At 31.6% G+C, this 11,029-nt stretch overlaps 1 pseudogene; it reads left to right on the forward strand.

Annotated features, from left to right (window-relative positions):
• Window positions 1-8,999: 8,999 nt before the first annotated feature.
• LOC127722224 (uncharacterized) lies at window positions 9,000-9,652 on the forward strand (annotated as a pseudogene).
• Window positions 9,653-11,029: the final 1,377 nt, after the last annotated feature.

Here is an 11,029-nt window from a genome sequence, read left to right on the forward strand (position 1 = left end):
CAAAAGAGGTAATATTCACTGAAAAATAATGTATTTTTTTTAAGAAAGCTGTGATTGGTTCAATTTTAATTCTTATACAATTGTCAATACATATTTGAAAATTATCTTGATCAAATGACCGATTTAAGGTAGCATCAAATACAATTATCAAAAAAGTTGTCAAATTATCAGTAAAATGTGGAAAAAGTATCAATATACCGATTGCAGGTTTGCTGTTACATTCTATCCAAATATCTATCAAATATGGTCAATTTAAGGGTTCATCTAATACAAATATCCAAACAGTGGTTAAATTAACTGAAAAATGTAAAATTGTCAAAAAACTGCGGTTGGCTGATGTTTACATTTAATACAACTGTCTGTACATCTCAGAAAATTGACCGATTCCAGGTAACTTCAAATACAATTATCAAAACAGTTGTCAAATTTACAGTAAAATGTGGAAAAATTGTCAATACACTGGTGACAGGTTTGGTGTTACATTTTATACAAATATCTATAAAATATGGTCAATTTAAAGTTTCATCTAATACAACTATGCAAAAAGTTGTTAAATTAACTGAAAAATGTAAAGTTTTCAACAAAGCTGTGGTTGGTTCATGTTTACATCTAATACAACTGTCAGCACATCTCTGAAAATTATCTGGAACAAATGTTTGATTTTAGGTAATATGAAATACTATTATAAAAAAATTAGTTTACAGTGAAATGTAGACATATTATCAATAAACCGATGGCAGGTTTGGTGTTACAATCATTACAATTATCTTTAGAATATGGTCGATTTAAGGATTCGTTTAATGCAATTATCCAAAGTGGTGAAATTAACTTTAAAATGTAAAATTTTCAACAAAGCTGTGGTTGGTTCATGTTTAAATCTGTTACAACTTTCAGTACATTTAAGAAAATGATCTGGAACAAATGACCGATTTAAGGTAATATCCAATACAATTATCAAAGAAGTTGTCAAATTTACAGTAAAATGTGGAAAAATTATGTATACACCGATGGCAGGTTTGGTGTTACATTCTATACAAATATCTATCAAATATGGACGATTTAAGGTTTTATTTAATACAATTATCCAAAAAGTGGTTAAATTAACTGAAAAATGTAAAATTTTCAACAAAGCTGTGGTTGGTTCATGCTGACATCTATTACAACTGTCAGTACATCTCAGAAAATTATCTTGATCAAATGACCGATTCAAGGTAACTGTAAATACAATTATCAAAAAAGTTGTCAAATTTACAGTAAAATTGGGAGAAATTATGTATACACCGATGGCAGGTTTGGTGTTACATTCTATACAAATATCTATCAAATATGGACGATTTAAGGTTTTATTTAATACAATTATCCAAAAAGTGGTTAAATTAACTGAAAAAATGTAAAATTTTCAACAAAGCTGTGGTTGGGTTATGTTTACATCTATTACAACTGTCAGTACACCTCAGAAAATTATCTTGATCAAATGACCGATTTAAGGTAACTCTAAATACAATTATCAAAAAAGTTGTCAAACTTACAGTTAAATGTGGAAAAATTATCAATAAACCGAAGGCAGGTTTGGTGTTACATTCTATGCAAATATCTATCAAATATGGACGATTTAAGGTTTTATTTAATACAATTATCCAAAAAGTGGTTAAATTAACTGAAAAATGTAAAATTTTCAACAAAGCTGTGGTTGGTTCATGTTAACATCTATAACAACTGTCAGTACATCTCAGAAAATTATCTTGATCAAATGACCGATTCAAGGTAACTCTAAATACAATTATCAAAAAAGTTGTCAAATTTACAGTAAAATGTGGAAAAATTATGTATACACCGATAGCAGGTTTGGTGTTACATTCTATACAAATATCTATCAAATATGGACGATTTAAGGTTTTATTTAATACAATTATCCAAAAAGTGGTTAAATTAACTGAAAAATGTAAAATTTTCAACAAAGCTGTAGTTGGTTCATGTTAACATCTAATACAACTGTCAGTACATCTCAGAAAATAATCTTGATCAAATGACCGATTCAAGGTAACTCTAAATACAACTATCCAAAAAGTTGTTAAATTAACTGAAAAATGTAAAGTTTTCAACAAAGCTGTGGTTGGTTCATGTTAACATCTAATACAACTGTCAGCACATCTCAGAAAATTACCTGGAACAAATGTTTGATTTTAGGTAATATGAAATACTATTATAAAAAAAATTGTCAAGTTTACAGTGAAATGTAGACAAATTATGAATAAACCGATGGCAGGTTTGGTGTTACATTCAATACAATTATCTTTAGAATATGGTCGATTTAAGGATTCGTTTAATGCAATTATCCAAAAAGTGGCGAAATTAACTTTAAAATGTAAAATTTTCAACAAAGCTGTGGTTGGTTCATGTTTAAATCTGTTACAACTTTCAGTACATTTAAGAAAATGATCTGGAACAAATGACCGATTTAAGGTAATATCCAATACAATTATCAAAGAAGTTGTCAAATTTACAGTAAAATGTGGAAAAATTATGTATACACCGATGGCAGGTTTGGTGTTACATTCTATACAAATATCTATCAAATATGGACGATTTAAGGTTTATTTAATACAATTATCCAAAAAGTGGTTAAATTAACTGAAAAATGTAAAATTTTCAACAAAGCTGTGGTTGGTTCATGTTGACATCTATTACAACTGTCAGTACATCTCAGAAAATTATCTTGATCAAATGACCGATTCAAGGTAACTCTAAATACAATTATCAAAAAAGTTGTCAAATTTACAGTAAAATGTGGAAAAATTATGTATACACCGATGGCAGGTTTGGTGATACATTCTATACAAATATCTATCAAATATGGACGATTTAAGGTTTTATTTAATACAATTATCCAAAAAGTGGTTAAATTAACTGAAAAATGTAAAATTTTCAACAAAGCTGTGGTTGGTTCATGTTAACATCTATTAAAACTGTCAGTACATCTCAGAATATTACTTGATCAAATGACCGATTCAAGGTAACTCTAAATACAATTATCAAAAAAGTTGTCAAATTTACAGTAAAATTGGGAAAAATTATGTATACACCGATGGCAGGTTTGGTGTTACATTCTATACAAATATCTATCAAATATGGACGATTTAAGGTTTTATTTAATACAATTATCCAAAAAGTGGTTAAATTAACTGAAAAATGTAAAATTTTCAACAAAGCTGTGGTTGGTTCATGTTTAAATCTGTTACAACTTTCAGTACATTTAAGAAAATGATCTGGAACAAATGACCGATTTAAGGTAACTCTAAATACAATTATCAAAAAAGTTGTCAAATTTACAGTAAAATTGGGAAAAATTATGTATACACCGATGGCAGGTTTGGTGTTACATTCTATACAAATATCTATCAAATATGGACGATTTAAGGTTTTATTTAATACAATTATCCAAAAAGTGGTTAAATTAACTGAAAAATGTAAAATTTTCAACAAAGCTGTGGTTGGTTCATGTTTACATCTATTACAACTGTCAGTACACCTCAGAAAATTATCTTGATCAAATGACCGATTTAAGGTAACTCTAAATACAATTATCAAAAAAGTTGTCAAACTTACAGTTAAATGTGGAAAAATTATCAATAAACCGATGGCAGGTTTGGTGTTACATTCATTACAATTATCTATAGAATATGGTCGATTTAAGGATTCGTTTAATGCAATTATCCAAAAAGTGGTGAAATTAACTTTAAAATGTAAAATTTTCAACAAAACTGTGGTTGGTTCATGTTTAAATCTGTTACAACTTTCAGTACATTTAAGAAAATGATCTGGAACAAATGACCGATTTAAGGTAATATCAAATACAATTATCAAAGAAGTTGTCAAATTTACAGTAAAATGTGGAAAAATTATGTATACACCGATGGCAGGTTTGGAGTTACATTCTATACAAATATCTATCAAATATGGACGATTTAAGGTTTTATTTAATACAATTATCCTAAAAGTGGTTAAATTAACTGAAAAATGTAAAATTTTCAACAAAGCTGTGGTTGGTTCATGTTAACATCTAATACAACTGTCAGTTCATCAAAGAAAATTATCTTGATCAAATGACCGATTCAAGGTAACTCTAAATACAACTATCAAAAAAGTTGTTAAATTAACTGAAAAATGTAAAGTTTTCAACAAAGCTTTGGTTGGTTCATGTTTGCATCTAATACAACTGTCAGCACATCTCAGAAAATTATCTGGAACAAATGTTTGATTTTAGGAAATATGAAATACTATTATAAAAAAATTTGTCAAGTTTACAGTGAAATGTAGACAAATTATCAATAAACCGATGGCAGGTTTGGTGTTACATTCAATACAATTATCTTTAGAATATGGTCGATTTAAGGATTCGTTTAATGCAATTATCCAAAAAGTGGTGAAATTAGCTTTAAAATGTAAAATTTTCAACAAAGCTGTGGTTGGTTCATGTTTAAATCTGTTACAACTTTCAGTACATTTAAGAAAATGATCTGGAACAAATGACCGATTTAAGGTAATATCAAATACAATTATCAAAGAAGTTGTCAAATTTACAGTAAAATGTGGAAAAATTATGTATACACCGATGGCAGGTTTGGTGTTACATTCTATACAAATATCTATCAAATATGGACGATTTAAGGTTTTATTTAATACAATTATCCAAAAAGTGGTTAAATTAACTGAAAAATGTAAAATTTTCAACAAAGCTGTGGTTGGTTCATGTTAACATCTATTACAACTGTCAGTACATCTCAGAAAATTATCTTGATCAAATGACCGATTCAAGGTAACTCTAAATACAATTATCAAAAAAGTTGTCAAATTTACAGTAAAATGTGGAAAAATTATGTATACACCGATGGCAGGTTTGGTGATACATTCTATACAAATATCTATCAAATATGGACGATTTAAGGTTTTATTTAATACAATTATCCAAAAAGTGGTTAAATTAACTGAAAAATGTAAAATTTTCAACAAAGCTGTGGTTGGTTCATGTTAACATCTATTAAAACTGTCAGTACATCTCAGAATATTACTTGATCAAATGACCGATTCAAGGTAACTCTAAATACAATTATCAAAAAAGTTGTCAAACTTAACAGTTAAATGTGGAAAAATTATTAATACACCGATGGCATGTTTGATGTTACATTCTAGATAAATATCTATCAAGTATGGTCGATTTAAGGGTTCATCTAATACAAATATCCAAACAGTGGTTATATTCATAATTGAACGTCATAAATGAAACTGTGGTCGATATGACTCTCTTTCATTACACGCGTTGATCACATGCTTGAATGTCAGAGTCATGAACTATATTTTCTGAATTTACGTTTTCATAACGGCTGGCATAACCAATTCAAGCAAAACACATACGGTTATCTGATGCGAGTGTCTATAATTACATTTGAACATTCATGAAAAGCATCAGCCAATCTAGGTGTTGCAATATAGGCTTCAGTGAGGGCACATGTCCATCCACTATCACGCAATATATCACTCATAATTTTAAAACAAGCCATTTTAATGTACAATCCACCAAACATGACGATAAACTTATGTTCTCCGTACAAATCTGGCCATTCCAACTGAAATTGCGAAGAAAATACAAAAGGGTTCATCTGCAGCTATAATTGATGTTTTACCGATATTAAGAAAGTTAACCACCTTTTTCAGCTTATCCGTCGAATGCTTGATCATTACAACTGAAAGGGCGTATTTTCAAACAGTGGCATCCAAGAAGTAACACTTTATACTCGAACAGAAGAGCATATAGATGCTCAGAGAAATGAATGATGACCAAGATGTTTAAGAAATTCCAATCCTCATCTGTTAGATGAACTACGATTTCCATCATTGTGCCCTTGTAGTGCGTGTAATTCGTTCTTTATCTATAAATAGTTTCCACATGCGCGAAATTGTTAAACGCGTGTGTATCATAACCTTAAAAATGTCATCAAACAAATTCCTAACATCATTAAAAATCCAAAAGCGCTAAGCATGTAATAAATAGTTCAAATGTATGTGCGCAGACCCAGAACATGTCAAATATTCATTTCTAGTATATACTTCATATGTAAAGAAGGTATCCTCCAAACCTGATATTTTTGACTCAAAAAAGGTCAAAGAAAACGTTTTACAGAAAAAATAAGTATTTCAATCTGGAAAAAAATAGCCATTTTAGAAATGATGGTGGCCGTCTTGAAAAAATGAAATTTTCTTATTGCCTGCAGTTTTTTCTTAAAAAGAATATAATAACGATGCTTGATTGACCTTGAAAACTTTCAGTATTATTTTCTAATCTTTTATAGTATTGTTGTTAAGTTATTTTAAACTTCTTAAAAAAGCAGTGGCACTATCTTTACACGAGGCATCGGATTTAACGTCCCCATTCTCACCGGACGTGACTGCAAACTTGATACATCCCGCACAACCATACGGACTTCTCACTTCGGTAAGCGTTTTACTGCCGATCGGAAGAAGACCAAGTGACCACAGAAATCCCTGTAAAATCGGCGCAATCTTAGTGAATGCCGATACTGCGACTACTGTTTTGGAATTTTTAAATTCGACATTTTATTTCCATTTCTAAAATTTGATGAAACAATTATTAAGTTAATCCTTTGAAATGGGATTATATTTAAGGAATCTAATAACAAAACAAATATAAACATATACTTATACGACTATGAAGTATTAACTGTTGTAAATTTAAAATTTTAAATGCAATTTATATTAAATATTAAGTATATTAAAGTTTTAGTGGGAACCTGCAGACCTGTATGGAATGGATGAAACTAAACATTTCAATTCCAAATCACCCAGAAAATTTGCCAAGCAAAAACTCAACTTATTACCATAAGCGATCTCAAAGGGTACAGGCAGGAATTTTGACAGGAAAGGTTTAATACAAGGGATCTGAAAGACTGTTATGATGTAACTTGCAATAGGAAATAAGTCTACCGCTTTTGCTCTAGATATATATTAATTCCGGTCAAGTTTAGCGAGGAATTATCTATTAGATTTAGCAAGTATGTATACCTACTCTGGTATGAGATAAAACTTTATACTGCAAAAATATTATACAATTCCTGTTGTTTTATAGGATAGACGCCTCTGTGGACGATGGATCTCTTGGACGACAAGTCAATGCTTGTAAGGGTAGTTCAATTTCAGTTGTAGACTACTAGTATATGATATTGATGGACCACATATAATATGTTTAGCTACTTCATATATCAACCCAGGAAAACAAATTGTTTTAACCACAACGGCCAGCAGAAAGAAACCTTTTACTGGAGAAATCACTCGTCGTAGTTAAAACAAAACGGGTCAAAGAGTTAGTTTGCTTATATCTAAGAATATTCAGTTTTAATTTTTCTTACCTTGTAATGATTAGTAATCATTACAGAGGTACTGAAACGCTATAATCATGCTTGAATTATTCTAAAGTTCGTAATTAACGTTTAAGAATGCCAAAAAAAAAACCATACAATTTGGTCCACTAATAACGGAGAAAATAACGTGTAAAGGTCGACTATTTATACCTATGGAAAATCAAATCAACGCTACTTCCTGAAACACGTAAATAGTGACGTATATAGGGTTAGTCCCGAGATTTGTCTTATTTTTATCAATACAAACATAAAGATGCATGAAAAGAACTCTGAATTATCGCCATCCTTCCAAAACTCTTCATTTGATAGCATTGAATATAGTGATCGAGCAGAAGATATTCAACCTTACCAGTTTGAGCCAGAACTTTCAGAGGGAAGTAGCGAAGACGATGGAGATCTTACGCAAAATGGGGATTGATTGATTGATTGTTGGTTGCTTAACGTCCAGTGGCAAATATTTCATGCATGTTCAGGACGATAACAAGTTCACAATAAATATAATAGGTAGGTCGTGTCATTATAGAGGCCATCTGGGATGATGGTCGGAGAAATTTAGACTGCCACTGGAAAATGAGGGTATATTGGATAGGGACAGAAATTTTGCCTTGCAACAGGCCACCTACGGACCCCTCAAAGAGTTGTTGCGAGGGTTCTTAACGTGCAAAGAGCGTGGCACTCTCTGTACACGAGGCATCGGCTTTAACGTCCCCATTCTGACCGGACGTGACTGCGAACTTTATACATCCCGCACAGCCAAACGGACGCCCCTCTTCGGTAAGCGTTTTACTGCCGGTCGGGAGAAGACCAAGTGACCATATTTCGTTTCCCCAGTCACCCTTGGGGGCCGCAAAATGGGGACGTCGATATGGAACCCAGATTGGAAAATACAAACTGGTATGTAAAATTGCTTGACACTTATGGTTTCAAATTGCCACAGACAAAAAAATACATATGATTAAATAGCAATCCCATTTGATCAACAAATTCGAATATAATTAAGCCATTCATGTGCAGACTTCTCTACTATTGCTGCTATGAAATTTTACTTTTTTCATGAATTTAACTGAAAATACAGATTATATGTATTTGATACAAAGGCTAATTCACGAATATGTTGGCATTCATAAGTTTACTCTCCTTTTAAACTTACATCTATGTCATTAGTTTACCACCCTCTATTTAAATTAAATACAATTAAAGGCTCTGAATTTTTGTCTTTAGTAAATAAATGTTTAAAAAAACAAGGATCTGTTCAAGCCATACACCCACACTTCTTTATCTTTCAAAATGCATTCAATCTTGTTTGAAAACCAATTATCAAGTGTCGGATATCTTGCTACATGTAGTTCTCTGGCCAAAACATTCCAACATATTAGACAAAATTACAAATTAAATCCACATTTATGTCAACATCATATATTCCAAATATTTTTTATGCATTTTTATAGCGACATTTTAATGTAGTTGTGTAGGCGTTTTTAATGTAATACATTGTACTACATTTATTTTCTTCTATTTTAAAATGTAATATTACTTTGCAGGTGTGACTGTGGACATTGTGAATCCATGCCAACAGCAAAGGAACGAATGCAATTGCTGTCAAGAACTAAACAGAATGACAGACAAAATGGAGGAATTACCTTCACCTACACTATGCATCACAGAGCAAATTGCATTTCAACCAGTATGTACTGGAAACAGCATATTACCAGTACAGACAACAATATGGAAGAATTTCAAGTAACAACCGAAGAGTGAGTTGATAATTTAATAAATAGTCATTTTATTTTCATTACTTTATAAATAACGTTTCATCACAGACATGTATATATACATAATAACATAATCTTGATAATAGATGTAGAGAAAATACAGATGCATAAACAAGCTATCACTAAATATTTTACAGATACCTCATTCTGTTTAACAGCCAGTAAATTAGGTGACATTTTATTAATATTATAAATACAATGCAAATGCACATGTCAATAGTTGCCTTTGACTGAAGCCAAAACAAGATATTTTACCAAAAAAATGATCAATAAAATTTTTAATAATTTTTTTTCAGGAGAAATCGTTATACAGCCTATCGTCAGTTGGCAAGAGGGGGTTGGGGGTATCTTGGAAAGTCTGTTCGTGTAAGATTGCCAACATGTGCTACTATTGCAATTAGAAACATGTTCCAGTCAAACCAATGCAAAGGTTTTAAAGAAGCATAAATTGACTTTTTACAAACAGTAATATATATATATATGTACAAGTATTCCAAGCATTAAATAGTAATTATTCAATTAACTTTTACAGTTTACCTTATTCTTCGGAAAAGATTTGTTGAAGGTCAACTAATTATAAATACCAATATCTATTTTTTGTGTGTCTGTGGTTTGTTTCCTTTTTTTTACATTATAAATACTTTGGCCAGTGATATTCAGGATGTAGTGTCTGATGGAGGTGCTTTTATTAAGAACACAGAGAAAGATGTTAACCCTCCTGAGCAAGAGCGCATAGAGAAAGGGGGAAAAGTACCAATGCAGGCAAAATTTTAAATAAAAAATTTCTTTTGACCAGATTTCCAACAGAAACAATATTTTTGAAATAACTAGTTACTAAAGCCTTTCTAAATTTTAATGTTTTGTTACTCATGACGTCCCCATTCTGACCGGACGTGACTGCGAACTTGGTACATCCCGCACAGCCAAACGAACGCCCCACTTCGGCAAGCGTTTTACTGCCGGTCGGGAGAAGACCAAGTGACCATATTTCGTTTCCCCAGTCACCCTTGGGGGATGATCCATCAGAAAGTGTATGCTCAATTCAACAAGGATGGGGTTCGAAATCTGTTAGATCTCGGTCTCAATTCCCAAAACATGTCAAAAAGTACCTTAAGATGAGGTACAACGAAGAAGAAGCTAATGGAAGAAAGGCAACACCTACAGAAATTGAGACAGAAATGAGAAATTTGAAGGACGAAGTTGGAAATAAGATGTTCACTTTTTAAGACTGCCTTGCAATGTCACATATTGCATCATACTTTTCTAGACTGGGTAGTATGTCAGAACCTATCACGGGACAAGACATGCAGAAACTTGGTCTTTGGTATATGAATATCCTCGTTCATTAATTGTCTCGGTTATTTCTACCCACATTGATTTCTTTGTCATCTTACCCTTGTTAACAAATTTTGATTTTGTATTGTATTCTTTTATAAGAAGTAGAGTGGCAGCTTTTCCCTATGAAGCACAAGCTGACTTTCCACTTACGCGAACCATAGGGTTAAAATTGGTTGATCAGTTATTTCAACACTTGAGTTTGACATTACAAGATTGATTGTTTGTTGCCGGAAACATTGGCGTGAAGTACATGTAAAAAAGATCACCGTATATGCGTGTATGGTATATAGAGAGGTTCGCGAAAAAGAGAAAGGACAATGCAACACGCGTCTGTCGTTCATAGGAAGGAGAATCTCTTGATTGTTGGTTGCTTAACGTCCAGTGGCAAATATTTTATGCATATTCAGGACGATAACAAGTTAACAATAAATACAATACGTAGGCCTGGTAATAGAGGCCGTGCGGGATGATGGTCGGGGAAATTTT

Source organism: Mytilus californianus, unplaced genomic scaffold, assembly GCF_021869535.1.
Source record: "Mytilus californianus isolate M0D057914Y unplaced genomic scaffold, xbMytCali1.0.p SCAF_12, whole genome shotgun sequence".
NCBI lineage: Eukaryota > Metazoa > Mollusca > Bivalvia > Mytilida > Mytilidae > Mytilus > Mytilus californianus.